Genomic DNA, 13,876 nt, shown 5'->3' with positions numbered 1-13,876 from the left:
TTGTCTCTTTTGAATTAATTTAGGAACATTGAAATGTTTGTATGCGGCTCATTTTCAGGCTCATATGTGTATGTGGTTTCTCTACTGGGACGTGTCTCCATGCTTTATGTTCAAAAAGCTCTTTATTTGTCTCATACTGCCTGTGCTGCAGCACCTCTTTTCACCCTCTGTCTGAAACCAGAGCCCAGTCTGCTCTGATTGGCTAGCTGGCCGACTCTGTTGTGATTGCTCAACCACTTAGGCTAAGGGGCGGGACATATCTATCACGTACAATGTGTTGCAGCAGGGAGTGTGTGTAAATCATTAGATTGTGACACTCTTGGGGAAGTTGCTGTCTGGATTGTGTTCACTAGCAACATTTTCAAAGTTAAGGAAGAGTTCCTGAGTTCCATGTATGTGCTGCACAAACCAGCGTCTCCACTAACACTTACTTTCTCACAGAATGAATAAACAAGAAGGTTCAACACGTATATACAAATCTGTCTGAGACTTTGAATGCAGTATTTAGACAGGCTGACACTCAGGTACGCAGACAGGTCGACGTGCGTCCCGGGGAGACGGAGCTTCTTTAAGCGAATGGCATTTGCTTCCAACAGGGTCGCTTGCCCTTTCTACATGTCTTGTTTATGTATCGAACTTGAGCTGTCCTCTCAGGCTGAGCCAACACCTCGTCTCTATTCTTCTAACATCAGCACAGATAAACACTGCCAGGCTCACACACACACACACACACACACACCCACACACACACACACACACACACACACACACACACACACACACACACACACACACACACACACACACACACACACACATTGTCCTCAGAAGTTCAATCAAAAAACCTCCCACAGCACTTTTCCAAAGCTTGGAAAGAGACATTGTTGGACTGTGTGTGTGTGTGCTTGCGTGCTCTCCAAAACAAGCAAAGCAATCTATAAGACCATTAGTGATATTGCATTACTCTCCCTTGAAATTCACAGCATCAAACATTTCAGTATGCCTTATCTGCTGGCACTAAGTAATCGGTTCTAAACAAGGTGGCTAAAAACAGAGTTTAGTGTGTTTGACCCTTCCATGCAAAGAGCAACCTCTCCTATTTAACACTTTTCAATTTATAAATGCAGTAGATCATGAAGAAGCCAACACTAGTGGTTATGTAGATGGATTAGTGTGTTGGTGTTCGGATCAGGGGAGCACAGGTTCAAACCCCACTACAGTCAGCATGTCGTTGTGTCCCTGGGCAAGACACGTCACCCCAAATTGCTCCTGTGGGGATTGCCCACGGTATTGAGTATGTAAGTCGCTTTGGATAAAAGCGTCTAACATGTAATGTAATATATTGGCACAGGGATTTGCCACAAACTCCAGGGTTCCTTCACGATGGCCCTGTGGTGCACCACTTTTTGAAAAAAACGATGCAACATTGACTGTACTGTCATATAGTGTCATAATATAATATATACGCAATACATATTGAAGGTGCGTAGAGAAACTTGCTAAATATGTTATTTATGCAAATCAATATATATTGTGTAGATGCACAGAAGTCCGAAATAACACTGTCATATAAGGTGATGGAAAATTGCTCAGTAACTAAGAATATGTTACCTTATCATAAAGGAAATACATTCCTATTGGACGCATCAGGTTGTACCCTTTTCTTGCTGATGCTACATAGATGCTTTACAGTTCAGATGTAACTTTTATCACTACATTTGGGTACAATTTTCCCAAACAATGTGGTTTCTCAGTGACTGTGATACTGTTGACTGGACACATTCCTTCTGTGGTTTTCCCTCAAGACCAAAAGTGATCAAATTGCTGTTTTTGCAGATTACTCGAGAAATGGTCGTCCAAACAACTCAACACTAGATTTCCTTGGTTAGCAATAAACTCGCCAATTGCGAAGTTGATTAGATGCCAAGATGTTCAAAGGACCAAGACTTATTTCAGTTTAGTTGTTGTTTTACTGTTGTTAACATCCCGGTTGTCTTGGGATATGCGAAAGATTGTGTTGGCCCTGGGTGCCATAATGTTTGGATTCATTGGTGGCAGTGCTGCCGGCCAAAAATATGTCTGTGTACATTCTTTTGCAAGCTGGTCTTCGTTTTTGTGGAAGTATACTTTGAGGTTTTGGTTATAAACTGAAACATCGATCCGCTTCTGCTTGTCAGCCCGATATTGACTCTAAGCTCCAGCTAATCAATGAGCTGATTAAGGCAGGCAGCAGTATACACGCAATGCTTCAGCTTTAATCAATGCATTACTAAGCTGCACATGCACCCACTTTGTGAACTACATGAGACAAATAGTGTCCACTTGTTATGTCTTTGAGAATAATATTCAAATGATATACTGTTGGTTTTAAGGAGTTGGTTTGTTGTTTTCTTTTTGACAGAGTTATGTTGCCTCGAATAATCAATCAGATAATCAATGTCTTCCCTTCAATGATAATACTCCATCGCTGATTATTCGTTGAGTCTTTTAAGTCATTCAGGGTCACATGGGGCAGCGTCTTATTGCATGAACAGCAAATAGGCAAAGAAGTGAGCCATGTGTTATTGCCCCAGTTCAACCATGAGCTTTCTGGTCATGGAGACATTTGGAGAACTCTTCTAGTCCAGTATATTTCCGTTATTTGCCTCCAAAATATTTTCAGTGAATTACAGCCAAGTATAGACAGTTTGTCTGGCCAATGACGGTTGGTTTTAGGACAGCGACACTGTGAGGAGGTCAGTGAGCGGGGCAGATTGAACAGATGGACTCTTCAAGTAGCAATTTTGTGGCGCTGAAGTCTTGAGTCTGGTGCGGAGTCTTTGTTAAGCCATGTTCATAAAGACAACAGCACCGCGTGAAAAAAAACCGCACTAAATCATTTTACTGGGACGGCTGACTTGGCTCAGCAGGGGTGCCAATGCAGATGGCGTCTACAAAGAAATGCGAAAGTGTTTGACTTGGCAAACACGTTTCGGCATTACCGCCGCACATTCCCGGTGGATTACTTTGTAACATGAACACAGTATTTCCACTCTTTTACTTTTAGAGTTTTATATTGGTTGTGTATCGCTTCAACGCCTAATTTAAAGTTATGACCGAAAAGTTAACTTTGGCTGCTTGGATTATATTTAATGTCTGACTGGTACCAGACACTTTATATTAACATGAACACTGCTCTTGCATTGCTTCAATATACGTCTGGTTTCTATGGTAACATATAATCTTGCATTGTATCCTTGTGAGATGAAACTGATGTTGAGCAACCAGCCCTAGTTTGCTATCATGTCATTTGTTAACACCAGCTACAATACACAAACTTTTTATTCAGAAATGAAGTCGCTTTTCTCTGTTGGTGTCAAATCAAAGTGTTGTTGATTGATATTGCAATTGGCTGTTGCACACACTGCATCACTTTTGATTGGCTTTTGCATGAACCGTGTTGAAGATAAGTGTGTCAAGCAAAGGCTGATCTGGATAGCAACTCCTGAAATATTATGATACCCTATTAGGTATGACAGATTATTGTCATTCTGACGGGAGTTCGTAGCAGTAGTGCTCTCTTCACAAGTTTCCCAGCACATTAAACAATAGTAAGAATCCACGATTGTCCTGAAGTGGCTGGCACAAGGACACAATGCATTGAGAGAAGTTGGATCGCCTACACGTAGCTGTGTGTGTGAGCACAGACAGAAGAGAACCGGGCACTTGACTAGTTCACGGCCCATCTCATCGCCAAGTGTCTTTGGCTCTCTCAAGCTTTGTCATTGTGCAGACAAACATTCAAGTGCCATGTTTGGTCACCCGGAGAACAAACCAGCCCATTCATTAAGCCCAATCACCCGAGGGTAGATTAAAGGCTTCATTGCAAATAAAATGCCTTTAAAACTCTCCCTACTTTTCTCCAAGATCTCCCCCCTGTCTTTTCTTTCTATTCATTTTCTTGAGCGTTGGTGTAAGACAAGGAGGTGGCAAGGGGCCATAGTGTGGCTGCTGGGGAGCTGAAACGTGAATGCCAAGCTCTCAAAGTCCTCAGCAGAGAGATGGGATTTTAGAGTTGGAATGTGGGGGGTTTGGCTCGGCATGAAAAAGATTGGACACATTGGCAGTCGCTGATGCCATGGCCTCCTAGCTTGATACCCTGCTGGGCTCCAAATATGGAAAACAGGGTGTTAAAACTGGAAATAATTTGATCATACTGCAGACAAACAGGACTGCGAAAGGGACTTTTTGAATGTGTAATGTAATATTTAAAAAATCAAAGCACTATTACTAACCAAAATGTAATGGAATTTATAGACATTTTCCTGGAAAAAACAACAACAGCGAGGAATAGACAGTCGAAGAACTGCACTTCTAGCAACAGCAGCTAGCAACCAAAGGAGAGTGTTACCTACAACTACTCATACAACTCAGATAAACGGCACTGGGCACAGTCTTAAAGGTTTGTGCCTTCAAAACAAAATGTCCTCTCCCAACACCTATACTTTACCTGTACGTCATCCTCACACCGTTTCACTTCATTTTAGCTCAGCGCCAGTAGCTCCAGGTACCCAACTGTCACATGCGTTCAGGAGCACCGTCCTCTCCACTTGTCAGGACGGATAGAGGATGGAGTGTGTAGAATCCATAATGAGAAAAGGAGTGACTGAGGGTGTTATGAAGTGCGAATACGTCCATGACCGCATCAGTAATGGCTACCTCAAACGGTTTATGTTGGCTGGCCTAGAAGTGAATAATGAAACATTTCGTCCGTCTTCAAGGAAAAGGTCAATGCACTGCCACGACTACTGGAAATCTAATCTACAAAAGATAAGCATAATGTGGTCCGGGCCTTATGAATAAAGTAAAACAATTCCTCAAAACACTCCATGTTAAAACCTCATAAGTAAATCATCATCAGTGTGTGATTCTTAAAGCACTTCCTCACTCTCGTTGGCTTGCAAAACCATGATTAAAATGCATGAAACAGGAATTCAATCAATCAATCATTGCCATTTGTCTATACGACCATTCGTCTATACGTCCGTTTGTCTATACGACCATTCGTCTATACGTCTGTTTGTCTATACGACCATGTGTCTATACGTCAGGGTTGTTTTTCCGAGTTTCTGGAGGGGAAAATATAATTTCCATGATTCATAGGTTTTAGTCCACCGCCGAGATATGTCTTGCATTTAAGTAAGTTGTAGATTACCGCGGCTCAATCGGCCAAATAGACATCCCGTTGATTGCACCAACAGCTCAATCCATTCGACATCATTTTCCAATATTCAGAGCTGTGTGTGTTTGTGTGGTGACTTTCACGAACACTTTGCAGAGACCGTTTCAACAGTGAAAATACAGAGCAAGCATTTACAAAAATAACCTGCTAAAGAGGAATGCAGATACACACACATGTTCACTATAAACCTCTGTGTTCAGCATGCAGCCTGGAGTTCTATAATTGATAACGGAGTGTATACACTTCTGTATTATTCATTGGCCATGTCAGTTGCAATTCACTTCAGACACATTGCATTGCAGTGGGAGGATGTTAAATGCTCGAACCTCACAGACATGCATGCAGACCTGAGGGGATTTAATGTGAACTGTACTGTTTTTAAATCTTTGCAGAGAGTGGTACATATTTGCATTAAAACCCAGTAGCTCTAATCAGGGAAGGAATTTAATTAAGAAGAAGAAGGCATTCAAAACTGAATAATTCCCCAAAACACATTAATTGAAAGTGAGTGAAATATAATGAGAAGCGTACCGTATTGTCAATCAAAGTTGTTGCTTTAAATGAGAAGATATGAGTGCGCTTGTGCATTCAAAACATTGCTTATATCAGTAGGCGTTATAAACTTTATACAGCTCTTAGAAAAATCCGAAAGAGTCTGTATCTCTTAGTATTGAGTATATGTATCTTATGTTTGTTTACTCCGAGGTCACCAAAGAGACTAACAAGGTATACAAACGAGGCCCATTATACTGACAAACTGAAACTTTAGCATTACGATTTATTTAGTTCAAATGTGGAACATTGGCTTCCATTATATGCACAGAAGTCCAAACAAGCAATTTGCCATTAGCTCATGTACACAAAGAACACAGAATGCATTGGGTGATATGTTGGCATACATACACAAAGGGCTTCTGGGTACTTGCAGCATACAGCTAAAAGCTAGTGGGGAAAACAACCTGGCATGTTTGTGAGTGTGTCACGCAGGATAGAAAGAAATATCATTTGGTTGAACTGTGTTTCAAACAAAATACTCAAACACACTTCACCATGTAAATATATGACCCAATGAATTATGCACAGGTACAAACGCATTGCAATCAAATTGTTTAGTTTAAGGGAAAGCTGTGGACAAATAAGCTTTAAGTACATTAAAAGTGTGAAAAACCTCTGTGAAGTATAGTATTAAGTTATTTTGTGTATACAACAAACTATTGCATTTCATTGTTTCCATTTGAACAATGGTTGTTTGTCTGTACTTACAGTTCAGTCAAACTCTTGCATACTTTGAATGAAGAACGTTCAGGTCCTTACTATCATATACAAAGTCAACACAAAACCCGGTTTCAAACTGAAGACAAAGCTGTGCTGAGACAATGACGGCAGCAGAGACGTGCATACAACTCCCACGCTTGGACCACATGGAGCAATCAAGCCCCCGAAACCCCCCCACCCGCTCCCATCCCAACCCACTCCGCCCCTCCGATAGATAACATCCCATTGTGCATGTGCTGCGAGGAAGAGAAAGGGAACATACCCTAAACCCATTGCCTCCAAAGGAACGGTCCCAATGAAAGTGAATTAAGCAACAAAGGAGGCACTTACATTGAAGAGCCTCACATGGTCCTCCGACAGAAAGGAAGAGAAGCGTGCAAAGAGTCCAGTCCGAGAGAAACAACAGTGAGTAACCTTGAAAGGAGGCAGAGAGTGCTGGAGAAAGTGAGAAGAGCAGAGAGGGAGGGATGGCAAGGTGAGAGTGAACGCGCAGAGGCACGCATCCACACACCCCGCGTGCTCGCAAATCAAAACACTTGGGATCTTTTCTTACATCTCCCCTCCTCCTCGTGTGCAGCCTCGCCAGCCCCCTCCCCCCCCTCCGCCCCCCAACCCGTGCCTTCGGGTTTGGCTCGTCATGTGTTCAGGCTCAGGCAAGCGTGAAGCGGGCAGAGGGAAACCAGCGCTGCGAGTGCTTTGTCCGGCGGTCGGGAAACTCGTGCTCACAATACGTGGAACATTGAGCTTTTTGTTGGACCTTTCCGTGAGTTAGATCCAGAGCAGATGGACGGACAGGCGGGAGATGATATCCAGAATGTTGGCTTTTCTATCTCACCTTCCTGGGATGTCATCCTTGAAAATAAAAATAAAATCATCTCCTGTGGAAAATGTTTATAAATCTCTTTCACAGGCATGTTTCCAAAACGACTTTACGCCTGACGTTCCCGAACTGCAGATGCGTTGCTGCAATTCAATTAAGAGCTGAATACACCAACAATTACAGTCCTTATTTATATGTTCACTAAAGTGATGATGCAAGCTGTTTCCAAGACTCATTTAGTATTGGACTTACCAAGAGCTTGTGTTTATATGTGCTCAAAATGTATGTCCAAATCATGGTTCATCTTACCAACAAGACAAAGTAAGGGTTAACATGCAATGTGTGAGCTTGCATGATTGACAGGTGTCTCAATCTGTCGCACTCAACGGTGGCATTCACCCCACCCAGCTTTCAAATGTATTTTAGTAGCTCCGGCGAACATGGTGAGAACAGATTAACCCAAACCCACACTTCACAACATTTAAACTTCAAAACCGTCAAAACTTCCAAACATGTCTCCACACTCTGTGGCAGAAATGTGTGTTTCCACTCACACTGCCCTCCATCTGATGTCTACGACGGAATAAAGGGGCCTGAGGCTGAACATCTACACACAGATTCATCCACACCAACCACGGCAAAGTCATGAAATGAAACCGAAGACGATTGCATGAATGAGCATCCTTTTCTTTCTAGTTTGCGTGGTTTTACGGTCATTATACAGCATCACAAATGTGTCTGGGGAGGAATGCGTTGGGCTAAATTATCCAGATTAACCCATATTGTGCTTCAGGAGAGCTATCGGGACCCCCCTGCTGTCAGCGGTTAGGATTTAAATGACCTAAGCTGTTCCAACAGCCCCTAACAACCTCATCAGCAGCTCAGTCTGGCCCCAGCAGGGAGCCTAAGACCTGCTGATGAGGGCGGACATGCCCAATCATCTGCTGCAGTGCTAGGGAGGGCAACAAAACAGATTAAAGTGAATATTCAATGTACCATGCTTTTAAGAGACGACTATTTCATACTGCATAAAGATCACAGAGGATGTCGAGCTGATTCTCGTGTCCATATCTCCTCTCCTATGGACATGCAGGGAGATCATCTTGAGATGTGCTGGGAAGTGGTGGGATAATCCTCAATCCACCGTTTGGTTAGATTACGCATGTGCATCTCGCTGCAAGGCAAACTCACGGCACTGTTATTGCACATTGCCTCCATGAAGGTGGTTCTTGTGTGCTGTAAACAATGCTAAAAGAACTGATCATTGAGGGATGTGGGCACAATGTACAGTGGAGCTCCCACGAGGCATTTAAAGACATTTCAAAGCTGTATTGCTTTTGTGTTTGTGTGGGTTGCAGCTGTCTCAGTATTTCCCCCGGGCACAAAGATCATTCCTAATATGTTCCAAGCCCACCTCTGGCCCTTTTATAGTGCTTTCATGGAGCATATGACAAAAGACCTGATGTGCCTTACATTACTTTAACCTGGAGGTGTCTGGGGAATTTGCTTTCCCTCCATCATCTGTGCCTTAAGATTTTGTCTCATGTCCAGTTCTCAGGCACAAGAAGTCCGCAGGGCATCCAAGTGAAGTTAAAACTCTCCATATAATCATACCTGAAACATTTCTACACCTATTGTAGGCTGCAAAATCCTAACACCTCTATTTGTATCATGCCATATAGATATCAGCTGGCCCTTATACTGCTGTCAGGTTTTAGGCTGCGGCCACACGAGGACGAAAGCGGTCGTTTGCGTTACTGTTTAGTGTCATATAGACCGTTCGGCCACACGAGGACGACCGAATACGGCACTAAACGACTGAGGGAAACGATATAACGGGTCCCAAGGTGGATAGAACGGCATACGCAACGCTCTGGGGGGTCCAACGGCTCCTGTGTACGCCCTATACGATCATTTTCTGATAATGATGAGGCAATAGCTCCGCCTCTCCCCACCTCTGCTGCTCACCCCCGTGTCAAAGTAAACTGCACACTGAATTCAGATTATTTATCTTTCTCTCGATATGGACCTAAACGCGAGTGAAGTCTAATCTGACAGGACGGAGACACGCAGCTCTGCTCACCTGCAGCTCCTCCCGCTGCAGCAAAACACACACTTCAAGTCAGATCATCACCCTTAGCTATTTTAATTACTCCCTAAACTAGTTATACATATGTTTATTTTTACTGTCGGCCGGGTCACTCATTACTGGACCAGCTGCTGCATGAGACAGACACTGACGCTGTCCGAAGAGAGGCAGGAAAAAGAGAGGCTCCGTGTATTTTATTATTATAATATATAGAGTCGTTATTCATTTGTTTTAAAGCTCAATAAATAACAAAGAAGACCTTTGACCGGCACTTTTATAATTGTGTCCGGAAGATTTAAACTTTAATTCACGTTGACTGGCAAAAAACTCTGCCCGGTTCCCTCGGCCCCCACCCCGGAGAATAAAACAGAAGGGCAACCATGACAACCTTCTTCTTCGCTGCTTTTGTGGAGGAAGTTACAGCGCCACCTACAGGCTCCTGCATATGTACTGCAGCTTCTCCAGCGGTTGGAGCTAAACGGAGCGGTCTCGTGTGGACAGACACTATCCGGATGACTATTGCGTGTGGACGGAAGCTTGTTTGCGATTGCGTTTGCGTTAATCCTATGCGTTTAGCCGTTTTCGTCCTCGTGTGGCCGCAGCCTTAGTTGTTGTGTGAAATTGCAACATACAAAAGGAGAATGTCCCCACTAAGCCAGCCAAATCTGAAAAGGTGATGTACTTGATGAAGATAGCCTCATAATGTTTTCAATTACGCTTTTTTTATTTATGTTTCTGTTGGCAGCTTAGCCTCAGGGCAGCAGCGACAATTGAGGACGCTGCTAAGGTCATGACAGAGCGACTGTGCACATGGTGTGTGTTGTCTTCTAGTGATGTTAGATTCATTTGATGCAATTTGACTACATTGTGACAATTCCGTAGTTCTCCAATCTGTGCTACTTGTCACCAAATGGAAACTGTAACTCTGGTGCTCCTACAACAAACCACTGAGTCTCAAATCCATCAGATCAAATATACATTCCTGTTTCGTAGCATTGCTATGTTGCCGGTCAAACATGATTATGCCACCAGCCACTAAGAAGCATATTTGAAGGGGAGTACAAACAAGCTGCAGTTTAATTACATCTTGTTGACTTTTATAAAGCTTTACACATGTGCTGCCCCAAGGTGTAACCTGTCCTCGTATAGAATGAGCTAAGTTGGTCTATAACCTCCAAAAGTACTGCACATCAGAGAGAATTATTAATGGCCTCAATATGTTCCACAGTGAGTTTATTTCGGAGCAGATTACAGCTGTGCACTGTATACAGTTTGAAAGTGAAGCAAACAGGTTAAGGCTGCTTTTAGGCTGCGTCAGCAGCTTGTTCTCCGCTGAATCTCCACAGGCAGGAGGTCGGGTCTGGACCAGGAGGGAACCACTCGCACGCCCCGTCTGTTCACCCATTTAGCCCATCTGTATGGTAGGGGAAGGCCCAAAGGTACAATACTGGTATTTGGTTCAGTGTCGTCGTTATATCCTGGTTTTTAAGGCCCTTCCACAGCAAACATGTAACAATCTCCACAAAATCCAAAGAGAACGTGAGAAAACATGATGGAGACGAGTGGGAACCTTTTATAACTAGTATGTTATTAGATTGAGGAATGTAATTTATTTCAATTTCACAGGTGTTGACTGTGGATTTTCATGAAATATTTGATGAAAACAATCTGTATTGTTCTCTTTCTTCGGCAAAAGAGCCAATGCTACACTGCAGATGTGTTTGTCGTCAGGGCGTGTGGACAATTAAGCTTATATGTTGTTGTCAAATGCATTCACAGTAAAACATACAAGATGTACATGATGCCATTGCCGTGTCAGAGACAAAGGAGCGGCATGGCTGGAGGGCAACAACAAAGGAAGCCAGAAAGCAAATGTTTGCTAATACATTTTTACAAAGAACCGTTTGTCCACGTTATTGGTCAGAGTCCATCTGCGTTGTTATGTAAAAACATCCTTACTATTACTATTTACTCGCTCTCTCCGACGAGGGATCTCCTTAAATAACTCAGAAGGCCGATCTAGCCGAGGGATGATGCCGAGCACAGTAGTTGAAAGGTCCTCGGGGACTCATCATAATAAATAGAAGCATTATCATGGCAAAGGACGAATGAGACGTCTGTGTTGCCTGTAGCCCATGTAACAATGCATGGCTGACTTACGTGCTCTTAATATTTTATAACTCCATGAATCCAGTGACACAATATTGTTGTATTCATTTGAAAGCCTGGAGGTTTTTAGAGAACATCATTTAATTTAAAGCCATAAATACCCGTAGCACTGTTTTCCTGTTGTGTGTTCCATAGATGTGTGTGTGCATGTGAATGGTCTGCAAAGGTAATAATCTGAAACATCCCTCCAGACGGAGTTTCTAAACAGAATTGTCTTCATTAACGCTTTATAATTAAAGCTAACACATTTAAAACCTATGGAAATGTCCACTCGATCTGGTTTGAACACGGTGTATTCTGATCACATGACCTCTTCAGACATCGCTGTAATTCAATCCCACAACACAAACTGGCATTCACGCTCTGCATCTCAATGCCCAGGCTTCTGCGGCTTTTCCACTTGCCATATTTCTCGGCATGCATGCATCTGCCTCTTCCCTGAGCCTTCCTGACACGGGGCGAGGCCTCGGGGGGGCTTTGGAACATGTGTGGGGGGGAAGGGCAAACATGTCATGACCACTTACTCCTCTGTGCCAGCTTCTCGTGCCCAAGTCCCTTGACCCATGGCCCGTCTTTAAGCATCCTATATGTGCGGTGCTAACAGTAGGCAGCAGGACTCAGCTGTGAGAAGCAAACAAGCCAGCTGACCTGGAAGCAAAATGCCTTTACTGCGAAGGGCCCAGAGGGTTTAAAGGGCACTATATAGTGTTGGCTCTATCGCTTCCATCAGCTGTGCAGAAACACAAATGCGAGCATTAAAGATGGCCGCAGTGTTTCTGGTGGCCAACGTTTTTTCTCTACATTAAATCCAGATTTTCTGAAAGCAAGTGAAGGACTCAGAGGACACTTAAAGATCTGTGAGCGTGCCCGTGGCTGTCATTCTCATTAGATAAGGGATTGCACGCTCCGTTTTACAGGGCCATCCTGTAGCTTCCCTCCTCCTCCGAGCGTGCGTGGTAATTTAATTACGTCCACTGACTTTTGCAAAGGGCAAGTGCTAAAACCAACACAATTAATAAAATGGGTGACTTCTCTGCTCTTTGCTCCCCTTTCCTCGTTCGAGTGGCTCAGCACAAATCCCCTCTCGGCACCCAGACTCCATTGCATTTAGAAAAGTCAAATCTAGCCTTTCCTATTATTATTCATAAAGTTAAAGCACAAATTAAATAGCACATCGAGAGCAAGTTGACTTTCTCTTTTAATAATAATAATACATTTTATTTTTAGGCGCCTTTCATGACACCCAAGGACACCGTACGATTTAAAAATAAAAAAAATAAAAATATTAAAAATAAATAAAATAAAAGCTAATAGGCAACAGAACAAGATAAAAACACAAACAGGAAATCATGGAGGAGACAGTCAAGTGGACACAAATGAAACATATAATGGGGAGCACTACAGTGAGTAAGCAGATTTGAACAGGTGGGTTTTTAATTGGGATTTGAATAAGGTGATTGTGTCTGACTGTCGGATGTGCGGGGGGAGGGAGTTCCAGAGTCTGGGAGCAGTGCAGCTAAAAGCATACATTTAGGAATGTATACAAAAGCGGGAATACGAGATGTGACACAGAAACAAATCAATTGAAGTATTTCACAATACATTCAAAGAATCCTATAGAATCTGCACTGTTGCGGCTCCGTAGCATGATTTAAATTAATTGTCTCAGTGCTGGTGTAAATGCTCGTGTGTCAGACTGTGGCTCTCACACATCCATGTTCCTGTGGGAGTCTACTTATCCTTCTCAAATGTCAGTGGTTAACAGATGATGTCGCTTGCAAAATGGTCGCTCCTCTTTGGGATGTCTCTGTGAAGCCGAGGGTTATTAGCAGTCTGTCTGCGGCGCATAGATGGCTCAGGGGTCCCATAGGACAGTTCAAAGTGTAACGAGGTTAATTAGCACGAATCATGACCTAGACTAAAGAAAACGATGCATAATATACAGCGTAAAATGTGTGTGTGATGTGATTTTACTTTGAGTCAAACACAATATACTTTTATTATTCTAAGGGTTGCACGTGACTTGTTGTATAAGGTCGGTTGATTTAGCTTGATGTTATATTTTTTGTGATCCTGAAATCCAACCCTGATTTAATGAAAAGCATTCTCTCTGACTAATGTCAATTTAACCCGCATGCTATCCATCCTATCAGACATGAATCATCGCACACGAATGTTTCTTTACACCGGAACAAAAAAGGAATGCACATTTGGCAATGATCCACAGCCTAACAAAGAAAATATTCCCACTTTGTACTGGACACACATGACATTAATAGTGAAGATCTGGTGCTATTCTCTG

General features: G+C 43.0%; 2 protein-coding genes across 2 annotated transcripts in view; one reads left to right on the top strand and one right to left on the bottom strand.

Moving 5' to 3' along the window:
• Nucleotides 1-6,917, bottom strand: part of LOC117459648 (E3 ubiquitin-protein ligase Midline-1-like) — a 52,268-nt gene extending 45,351 nt beyond the window's left edge. The window contains exon 1 of the mRNA XM_034100688.2: nucleotides 6,827-6,917. The gene's annotated coding sequence lies outside the window, so the exon portion shown is untranslated. The remainder of the gene's footprint in view (nucleotides 1-6,826) is intronic.
• Nucleotides 1-13,876, top strand: part of LOC117459707 (MSL complex subunit 3-like) — a 153,747-nt gene that overhangs the window by 49,525 nt on the left and 90,346 nt on the right. The gene's annotated exons all lie outside the window — the stretch shown is intronic.

This window comes from Pseudochaenichthys georgianus, chromosome 2, assembly GCF_902827115.2.
Source record: "Pseudochaenichthys georgianus chromosome 2, fPseGeo1.2, whole genome shotgun sequence".
Taxonomy (NCBI): domain Eukaryota; kingdom Metazoa; phylum Chordata; class Actinopteri; order Perciformes; family Channichthyidae; genus Pseudochaenichthys; species Pseudochaenichthys georgianus.
The sequence above is the reverse complement of the archived record's forward strand: the minus strand, read 5'-3'. Positions and strand labels throughout refer to the sequence as shown.